This window comes from Equus przewalskii, chromosome 20, assembly GCF_037783145.1.
Source record: "Equus przewalskii isolate Varuska chromosome 20, EquPr2, whole genome shotgun sequence".
Lineage (NCBI taxonomy): Eukaryota > Metazoa > Chordata > Mammalia > Perissodactyla > Equidae > Equus > Equus przewalskii.
In genome coordinates, this window is record NC_091850.1 from 34,595,824 (window position 1) to 34,605,786 (window position 9,963).

At 34.7% G+C, this 9,963-nt stretch overlaps 1 pseudogene; it reads right to left on the bottom strand.

Moving 5' to 3' along the window:
• Positions 1–8,887, bottom strand: part of LOC103550445 (annexin A11 pseudogene) — a 30,860-nt pseudogene extending 21,973 nt beyond the window's left edge.
• Between the last annotated feature and the right edge of the window lie 1,076 nt (positions 8,888–9,963).

The following is a 9,963-nucleotide window of genomic DNA, read 5'->3' on the forward strand; positions in this document are numbered from 1 at the left end:
AATTACTGTAATACATAGTCAAAAGCAGGAGTAACAAAACCAAGACCACCTATGTAAATATAGTCCCTAATATTTATACTTCAAGAATTAAATAGACTTCAGAATAAAATCCAAACGTAGTAAAATTTTAGGTAGTAGATATCTCAAGAATTAAGAGATATAAAATTGAAAATACTGTAAAAAATATGTAGGTACTTTTTATACTCATATAAACACATCCGTTCACAATCATACCCAGGCTTATAGAGTCTAAAGTTCATAAAAATGCCAAAGCTCTGGCATGGGGATATTTACTAAGCAATTGCCATTTCATTTCATCCTCACAATAATGCTGCAGTGTATGTACTCTTTTGCCCATTTAGCAAATGAAGGCACCAGGATTCATTGGTTAGATAGCTTGCACAGTCTTGTGAGTGTCAAGGTTATATTTCAATCCAGATCTGTCTCTCTCCAAAGCTCATGTTATCGCCGTTACCCCGCTGCAGATGTTTGTGGTTACTGTATTGACAACACAGATGCATAAATGAGTGATTGTGAAACAAAAATGCACTAGTACAGCCTAATGTGGTTAGCAAAATCTTTCATCCAGTTGTATATGTCTGATACAGAGATGCAAAAATATTTCTCTCAAAAGAGAAATATTTGCTGACTATGTTTTTCCTCTATATGATCTTCAGTAAGATTTATCAGGAATTTTTAAATTATAGTATTCACACAATCTAAGCATAGGTGACATAATCACTAAATTTTCACAGTTTTCCAGTGTTCTTGCTAGAACTTATCTAATACTTTCCAGTAGATTATTTCATGACAGATCTGATTTTAACAAACATGAAAATCAAACTGAGATTGATATGTAAACATGTAGAAAGATGACTGCAACTCAAATCCAAAGGATAGGATGAACACACTATAAGGAGATTGATAGAATAATTTAATTTAAAAAATCAATACAAATTCAATTAAATTGTTTATCAGATTTGGTGAGATATAATTTACATGCCATAAAATATCCCCATTTAAAGTATAAAATTTAATCGTTTTTTTTCAGCCTATACACGGAGTTGTGCAGCCTTCAACACAATTTAATTTTAGAATATTTTCATCACTCTCAAAAGAAACTCTATATCCATCAGCAGTCATTTCTATTTATCTCACACTCACCCAGACCCAGGGGCCTTTTCTGTTTCTACAGATTTGCCTGTTCTAGACATTTCGTGTGAATGGAATCATACAATATGCAGTCTTTAGCATGTATCAGTATTTCATTCATCTTATTTGGACAATTATTCCATTGTATGGATAAACCACATTATATTTATCCATTTATTAGTTGGTATACATATTTCATCTAAAATGAATAATGCTGCTATGAACATTTGTGTACAACTTTTTGCGTGAATATTTGTTTTTATTTCTCTTAGGTATACAACTAGAAGTGGAAAACCTTGCTCATATGGTAATACTATGCTTAAATTTTCAGGAAATGTCAGTTTTCCAAAGTACACCATATTGCTTTCCCACCAGAAAAGCATAAGCATTCAAATTCTTTGTAAACTTGCCAAAGAATTGTGTCTTTTGAATTATAGTCATCCTAGGGGATGTGAAGTATATCTCATAGTTTGATTTGCATTTCCTTAATAACTGGTGATGTTGAATGTGTTTGCATGTGCTTATTGGCCATTTGTATATCTTCAGTGGAGAAATATCTGTAGAGATCTTTTGCCCATTTTTCAAATGAGGTCACTTGTCTTTTTATTATTGAGTTTAACAATTATTTATATGTTCTGATAAATATAAAACTCCAGAATATATAAATCCAGAAGTCACTGAATATGTATTTCTCCTGTTCTGGGTGGTGTCTTTTCTCTTCTGATATGCTATTGTGTGCAGCACAAAAGTTTTGAACTTTCATGGAGGCCACTTTGTTTTGAATTTTGTAAGTTGTGCTTTTTTGGTGTTATATCTAAGAAAATATAGCCTAACCAGATATAATGAAGATTTACTCCTATGTTTTTTTCTAACTGTTATAGTTATAGTAATTATATTTACTTCTATAATTCACTTGAGTTAATTTTTTTTTTTTGAGGAAGATTAGCCCTGAGCTAACTGCTGCCAATCATCCTCTTTTTGCCGAGGAAAGCTGGCTCTGAGCTAACATCCATGCCCATCTTCCTCTACTGTATATGTGAGACACCTACCACAGCATGGCTTGCCAAGCAGTTCCATGTCCGCACCTGGGATGCGAACCGGCAAACCCGGGTCGCCAAAGCAGAACGTGTGCACTTAACTGCTGCACCACCAGGCCGGCACCCACTTTAGTGAATTTTTGTCTATGATTTGTAGAAAGTGTCCAACTTCATTATTTTGCATCTGGACATCCACTTTTTTCCAGTAATATTTGTAGAAAAGACTATTGTTTTCTCATTAAATTATGTTGCACTCTTGTTTGGAATCAATTGACCATATATGTAAGAGTATTTTTGGACTCTCAAATCTATTTCATTGATCTATGTATCTACCATATGCCAATACCACATATGCCATTGCAGTAGCTTTGTAGTAAATCTTGGAATCAGGAAGGGTACTCCAACTTTGTTTTTCTATTTCAAGATTGTTTGGACCACTCTGAGTTCCTTCCATTTCCTTATGAAATTTAGAATCACTTTAACAACTTCTGCAAGAAATCCAATAAGGATTTTGATAAAGATTAGTCTTGAATCTGTATGTCAATTTTAGAAGTGTTGCTGTCTAAATATTGTTTTCTGATTCATGAATATGCGATGTTTTCCCGTGTTTTTCTTCACTTTCTTTCCACAATATTTTAAGTTTTTCACTATACAAGTCTTGCATGACTTGTTAAGTGAATTCCTAAGTATTTTATTCTTTTGGTGCTATTTTATGGAATGCTTTTATTTAATTTCATATTTGAATTTTTAATTGGGAGTGTATTAAAGTCTGATTATTTTATATTAATCTCACTGAACTTATTAGTTTCAATAGTTTTTAAACAAATTCTTTGTTTTCTATTTATAAGAACATGCCATTTGAAAATTCGTAGAAATCATTTTACTTCTTCCTTTTAATCTGGATGTCTTTATTTTGAATGTCTAATTGCTTTGGCTAGAAAGGCCAGTAAATTTTGGATGGAACTGTCAAGGTAGATATTTTTGCTTTGCTTCTGATCTTAGTGGGGAAGAATGCAGTTTTTTATCATAAAGTGCTAAGTTAGTTGTGAGTTTTGTTTTATTTTTGTTTAGTTTTTTGGGGTTTTTTTTTGGTAGATATCCTTCATTAGTTTGAGAAGTTTCATTCTGTTCCTAGCTTGTTTTTGAGTTTTTAATGAAAATGTTTTAGATTTTGTCAAAAAAAGTTCTGCATCTATTAAGATGAGCATGTATTATGCTTTCTTTTTTCTATTAAAATACTGTATTCTATTGGTTAATTTTCAAATGTTAAACCAACCTTGCATTCTTAGGATAAACCACATTAGTTCATGGTGTGTAATCCATTTTCTATATTGTTGGCTTCAGTTTGCTAGGAGTTTGATGAAGATTTTCATCTATGTTCGTAGAGGATATTGATTCATAGTGCTGTTTATTTGTGATATCATTGTCTGGTTTGCCACCAAGGTAATAGCGATCTCAACAAATTTGTTTGGAAGTATTTCCATGTCTTCCATTTTAGGAAGATTTTTGAAAGTTTAGTACTGATTTTCTTTAATATTTGGTAGAATTCACTTGTGAAATAATCTAGGTTTTTCTTTATACATTTCATTTCTAGAATGTTTTTAAATTATTAATTGAAACTTTTTTGCTTCTTATAGATTTATTCAGATTTTCTATTTCCTCTGCGCTCCTATTTCCTTTTGTTAGCTGTGTTCCTAGAAATTTGTTCATTCTATGTAATATCTAATTTGTTGATGTACTGTTGATGGAATATTCGTGTTATTTCTATATCCCCTTTCATTCCTAATTTTGGCAATTTGAGCATTCTCTCTTTTTTTCTTGGCAGTGTAGCTAAAGTTTTGACAATACTGTAGATTTTTTAAAAAGAAAACAATTTTTGGTTGTTGATAGTCTCTATTTTTCTATTCTATATTTCATTTATTTCATCTCTAGTGTTTGTAATTTTCTTTGTCTTGCTTGTTTTATGTTTAGTTTGCTGTAATGTTATTTTTTATTTCTTGAGGTGGAAGGTTAGGTTATTGATTTGAGATCTTTCTTCTTTTCTTCATATAGGCTTATTGCATTTTTAAATTTTCTTCTGAGGACAGCTTTAGCAAAATCCCACAAGATTTGATATGTTTTGTTTTCACTTGCAGTTATAGAAAAGTTATTTATTATTTCTCTTGTGATTTCATCTTTGATCCATGATTTAGCAATGTCATTTAAATTCTCATGTACTGATGAATTTTTCAATTTTCCTTCTGTTTTTGATTTATAACTTTGTTCCATTGTACTGAGATGACGTATGTTGTATGACTCAAATTTTTTAAAATTTATGGTGTGGTAGGGTAGGTAGAGGGTAGACAATCTCATTCCAGAAAGGAGAAATTGGGAGCTTAATAGGGGTCTTGGTCCCAAAGAAGTCTGGAACTCAGTAGGGCAAATTAGATAGATTCTAAGGCCTGAGAATAATTCTCTGTGGCCCTATATTCCACCCTTGGGGCCCCCAGACTGGTGGTCCTACTCTCTCTGGACAGGCTGGCCCCATTTGACTGCTCAGCCTCTGGACCCACCGTTCTGCTCTCTCTGGCCTCTGTTTCCATGGCTTTGTCCTTGAAGTCATTTTTCCTTTGCTGTATCCCATCTCCGTCCCTATCAGTTCTGCTGGCAGTGTTCTTGCTGGCATAAAATTCTCATAACTCTTGTTGGTCTTCTGTACAATTCATGGGAATCCGAGCCGCTAGACATAAAGGGTTCCCCATAGATCCTTCCCAGATAACTTCATCTTTATTTCAGGCTTTTGCTGAGATATTGATTCAATCCATAAATCACATGCTTAATCTCTTTTGTAAATTTAGCAAATCGTTTTACAGCCACATCGCTAATGTTCTTTCCAGAGCATGCTTTCTCATCTTTTGTTGCTACCTGGATAGACTTGATAATCATCAAGTGTTGTTTCCTTTTTGCTTAACAATATTTTCCTCATTTTCTCTCTTTCCTCTCACATTTTACTGTAAGCAGCAAGGAACAACCAGTTTGTTTGGAAATCTTCTCAGCTAAATATACAGGTTCATTGCTTACAATTTTTACCTTCCACCCAACAGTAGAACATCATTCAGTCAATTTCTCTACTACTTTATAACAAGGGCTACTTCCTTCCAGTGTCCAGTAACATGTTCCTCATTTCTGCCTGAGACCTCGCTAGAAGCACCTTTAACATTCATATTTCTACCAATCTTTTGTCCATGATTATACACATAAGATGACAGAAGCTTTTTCTACCATGTTCCTCAGTTTCATCTGTACACTCACCATAATTGCCCTGAAAATCTATATTAATAACCAACTGTCTCTTAGAGGAAATCTAAGTTTTTTTCTATCAAGTGCTTCAAAATTCTTCCGGTCTCTATACATTACCCAATTCCAAAGCCACTTTGACATTTTTAGGTATTTGTTACAGCAGCACCTCGCTTCCTGGTACCAAAACCTTTATTCATTTCCCAGGACTGTCATATCAATACCACACACTTGGTGGCTTAGAGCAGCAGGAATTTACCCTCTCACAGTTCTGAAAGCTAGAAGTCTGAAATCAAAGTACCTGCAGGTTGGTTGCTACTTGAGACTCTGAGGGAAAAATCCCTCCCATGCTTCCCTCCTGGCTTCTGCTGGTTGTCAGCAAGCCTCGGCATTACTGCGTTTGTAGATACATCACTCCAATTTCCACCTCTGTCCTCATATTTCATTCTTCCTCTGTAATTCTGTTTTTTTCACATGGCTGTCTTCCCTCTGTGTATACCTGTGTGTCAAACTTTCCTTCATATTATAAGGACGCCAGGCACTGGATCAGGGCCCACTCTACATGTATGACTTCAACTTAACTTGATTATATCTGCAAGTAACCTATTTCTAAATGAGGTCATATTTACAGATACTGAGAGTTACAACTTGAACATGTCTTTGTGGAGCACAACATTCAATCTACAGCAGAATCCCTTAACATGACTTCCTAAATTTACATGTGTGTGTGTGTCTGTGTGTGTTTTAGCACTTTCTTGTTTTCTGTCAGTACAAGTTGCTCAGGTTCATCTTTCCTGCTCATGTCCAAGCATCAATCATTTTTCCAAAGAGGTCTGGCTCCTTTTGCTGAAATGGTATTAGAAAGGAAGATCTGGGTACTAACTGTGCTCCCTGCTACTAGAATGTCATTTCTTTTAAGCCCGTTTAGTTGGCAGAGTAAAGAAATATATGTGTATACCATATACATACACACACAGATCAATAAATATTTCTGTAGGTAAACATATATATTTACATTACACTAATCTTGCTTTCTTCCTGATGTCTCCATCTTTATCTGTTACCACGTAAATCATTCTAGCTTCCTTTCTTGCTTATCTAGAAATCCCTACTCCAAAAGTGAGAAGCCTGGCTTCCACAATCTGTCGATTTTTTTTTTCTCCCAATTGTTCAGTTCCAGCGTACATGTATAGCACTGTCAATTGTGATCACATACTCTAGTGTGAAACAATGTTATCAGTGAAAAGACAGTTCTTTTGTGCAGTTCCTTTTTGCTTTTACTCTTGCAGACTCTTATTGTTTCTAAAGTTCAGCAACTTTTCCCTGCAGCACCTTCAGTGTGATTGGTTCATATATTTATAATAGACTTACATGCTCATGTCAAAACCTGCAGTCCATCCTGGGGTCCCCTGACCACATAAATATATTTTAAAATTTACATACAGTAAAGCTCTATTTTGTAACTTTAAAAGCTGTAAAGTTCTGTGGGATTTGAAAAATGTGTAATGCCATCTATTCACCTTTATAACATCAGAAAGGATAATTTCACCATCAGAAACAAAAACCCCTGTGCCTCACCTGTTAGGCCCTCCTACCACAATCCCAAATTCCTGGCAACCACTAATCTTTTCATTATCTCTACAGTTTTGCCTTTTCCAGAATGACGCATAATTGGAATCATACAGTATGTCCTTTTCAGTATGGCTTCTTTCACTTGCCAATATGCATTTAAGGTTCCCCCATGTCTTTTTATGGCTTAATGGATAAATTTTTTATCGTTGAAAAATATTCTAATATATGGCTCTAACATAGTGTGTTTATCCATATCCTTATTGAAGAATGTCTTGGTTGTTTCCAGTTTTGGTAATTATGAATAAAGCTTCTATTTGTGTACAGGTTTTTATGTGTACATAGTTTTCAATTCATTGGGCAAAACCTGGTTTCTCAATTGCTGGATCTTATGCTAGGACTTTGCTAAGCTTTGTAAGAAATTGCCAAACTCTTTTAAAGTGGCTATGCCATTTTTCACTTCTCCTAGCAATAAATAAGAATCAGTTTTTCCGCATTCTTGTCAGCATTTGTTATTGTCAACTTTTTTTTAGTTATTATAATAAGCATGTATTGATACCTCATATTGTGTTTGTTTTGTTTTGTTTTTTTAATTAGTGGAAATTATGTTTTGAGAAGTTTTGGGTTTATAAAAAAATTGAGTGGGAAATACAGAGAGCACTCATGTGTGCTCTCACCTGCTCCCTCTGCCCCAGTTTCTCTTAACCTTAACATCTTGCATTAGTGTGGTACGTTTGTTACAATTAATGAGCCAATATTAATACATTATTATTATTAACAAAAGTTCACATTTGGGTTCACTCTTTGCTGTGGGTATTGACAAATATAGAATAACATCTATCCACCATTACAAAATAATAAAGAATAGTTTCACTGATTCCAACTTTTCCTTATTTTAATTCATAGTTTTGGTGATAGTGTCTTATTTTCTAATAGTCCTTTTTCCCAGTCAGAGATCCCTCAGTCTCCGTTTTCTGTATTCTTGAATGCTTAACATTTCCGTCAAAATAGACTTTACAATAGAAGGGAATCTGACTGTCTATAACATTTTTGGTCTATTTCTATGACTCAGAATTTTGTAGACATTTGCTCAACTATATGTCATGGTACTTGTCCATTTGGTGCACTTGGACTTTTGGTTGCCTATGAGATATGATTGGCCCTTATGGTTTCAAGAATCAGTTGGCTTTCTTTTTTTTCCTCCCCAAAGCCCCAGTGCATAGTTGTGGGTCATTCTAGTTCTTCTATGTGGGATGCCACCACGGTATAGCCTGATGAGCCATGTGTAGGTCTGTGCCCAGGATCTGAACTGGTGACCCCCTGGGTGCTGAAGCAGAGCATGCAAATTTAACCACTTGGCCACGGGCCGGGCCCTTAGTTGGCTTTCTTATTAGGTCTTTACTTCCAGACCTTTCTCTGAGTAAGAAATTCTTCTTGAAAACTCTGTGTGAATCAGGTTTATAGAAAGGTGGTTGCCAGACTGAAAACATAACACCAAAATTACATTTTCCCCCATATATCCGCTTCCTCAAAAGAAGCCTTAATTTTCACCCAAATTTCTAACTCATTTTATTTAACGAGAATACATTGTATTTTCAATGAAATGCACTTTTTATCTGTTCTCTGACTAAGGTTGGAGGAACAAGAATATGGACTGAATTGCATCTTTTATTTTTTGTATGCACATCTCTAGTAATGCCCCTGTTTACACGGATGTTTCTCACTCCTGCCCTTTATGTGACCCACTTATTATGAGCCCAAATCTCTTCAGAAATTAGTAGGGCATACAGGTCCTCACTAACACTGAGCAGTGCCTTCAGCATGTCATCTCGAATTGCAGCATTCTCTGACATCGTCTTTTGTCCATTTCTACATCAGCTTTCCCTCTAATGAATTAGTTAATTAAAATAAATTTCCCCAACTAAAAACCTTCACAAAAGTTTCAAAAATAGTGCAATTAATATTTTTTATGCTTTTCAGCATGATTCATCAATTGTTAACCTTTTGTCTTATTAGCTTTATGCCTCATGAAATACATTTCCTGTACTATTTTCTTTGTCTTGCTTTCCTTGGTCTGGCTTGTGTTTCATTTGTTTGTTTATTTGTTTTGCTTTGTTCCTTAACAGGTGGTTTAATTAAAATCGTTAAGTTTTAAAGCAGTTCCAAATCCTTGGTAACACATTTTTTGAATCAGGAAGGACTTTCTTCTTTAATTCCAGAGTGTCTGTTCGGTTTCTTTTGCCTTTTAATTTCATCTTATAGAAACATACTATCTTAGCTCAGGATGCTATAAAAAGTTAGCATAGAATGGGTGCTTAAATAATGAACAATTATTTTTCACTGTTCTGGAGGCTGGGAAATCCAAGGTCAAGGTGATTGCAGATTTGTTCTTGGTGAGGGCCCTCTTCCTGGTTTGCAGATGGGCATTTTCTCCTTGTGTCTTCGCATGGAGGAGAAAGAGAGAAAGAGATGAAGAGGCAGAACACAGAGAAATTTTAGGGCAGTGAATATCCTCTGAATGATTCCATAATGATTGATACATGCCATTATATATTTGTCCATATCTGTGGAATGTACAACATGAAGAATAAACTCTAATGTAAATTAGGGACTTTGATGATTATGATGTGTCAGCGCAGGTTCATCAATTGTAACAAACATACCACTCTGCTGATAGATGCTGATACTGAGAAAGGCTGTGCATGTGTTGGAGAGAGGGTTTAATAGAAATATCTGCACCTTTCTGTCACTTTTACTGAGAGCCTGAAACTACTCTTAAAATAAAATCTTAATTTAAAAATGTTAGTTTGGGGCCAGGCATCTGAATTTTGGCCATTGAACTATGTTAGAAAGGGATATGCTCTCCTTTTCAGGTTTGGCTTTTAAATTTTTTAAGAGATGATGCCTTATTATTTCTTCCCATTGTATG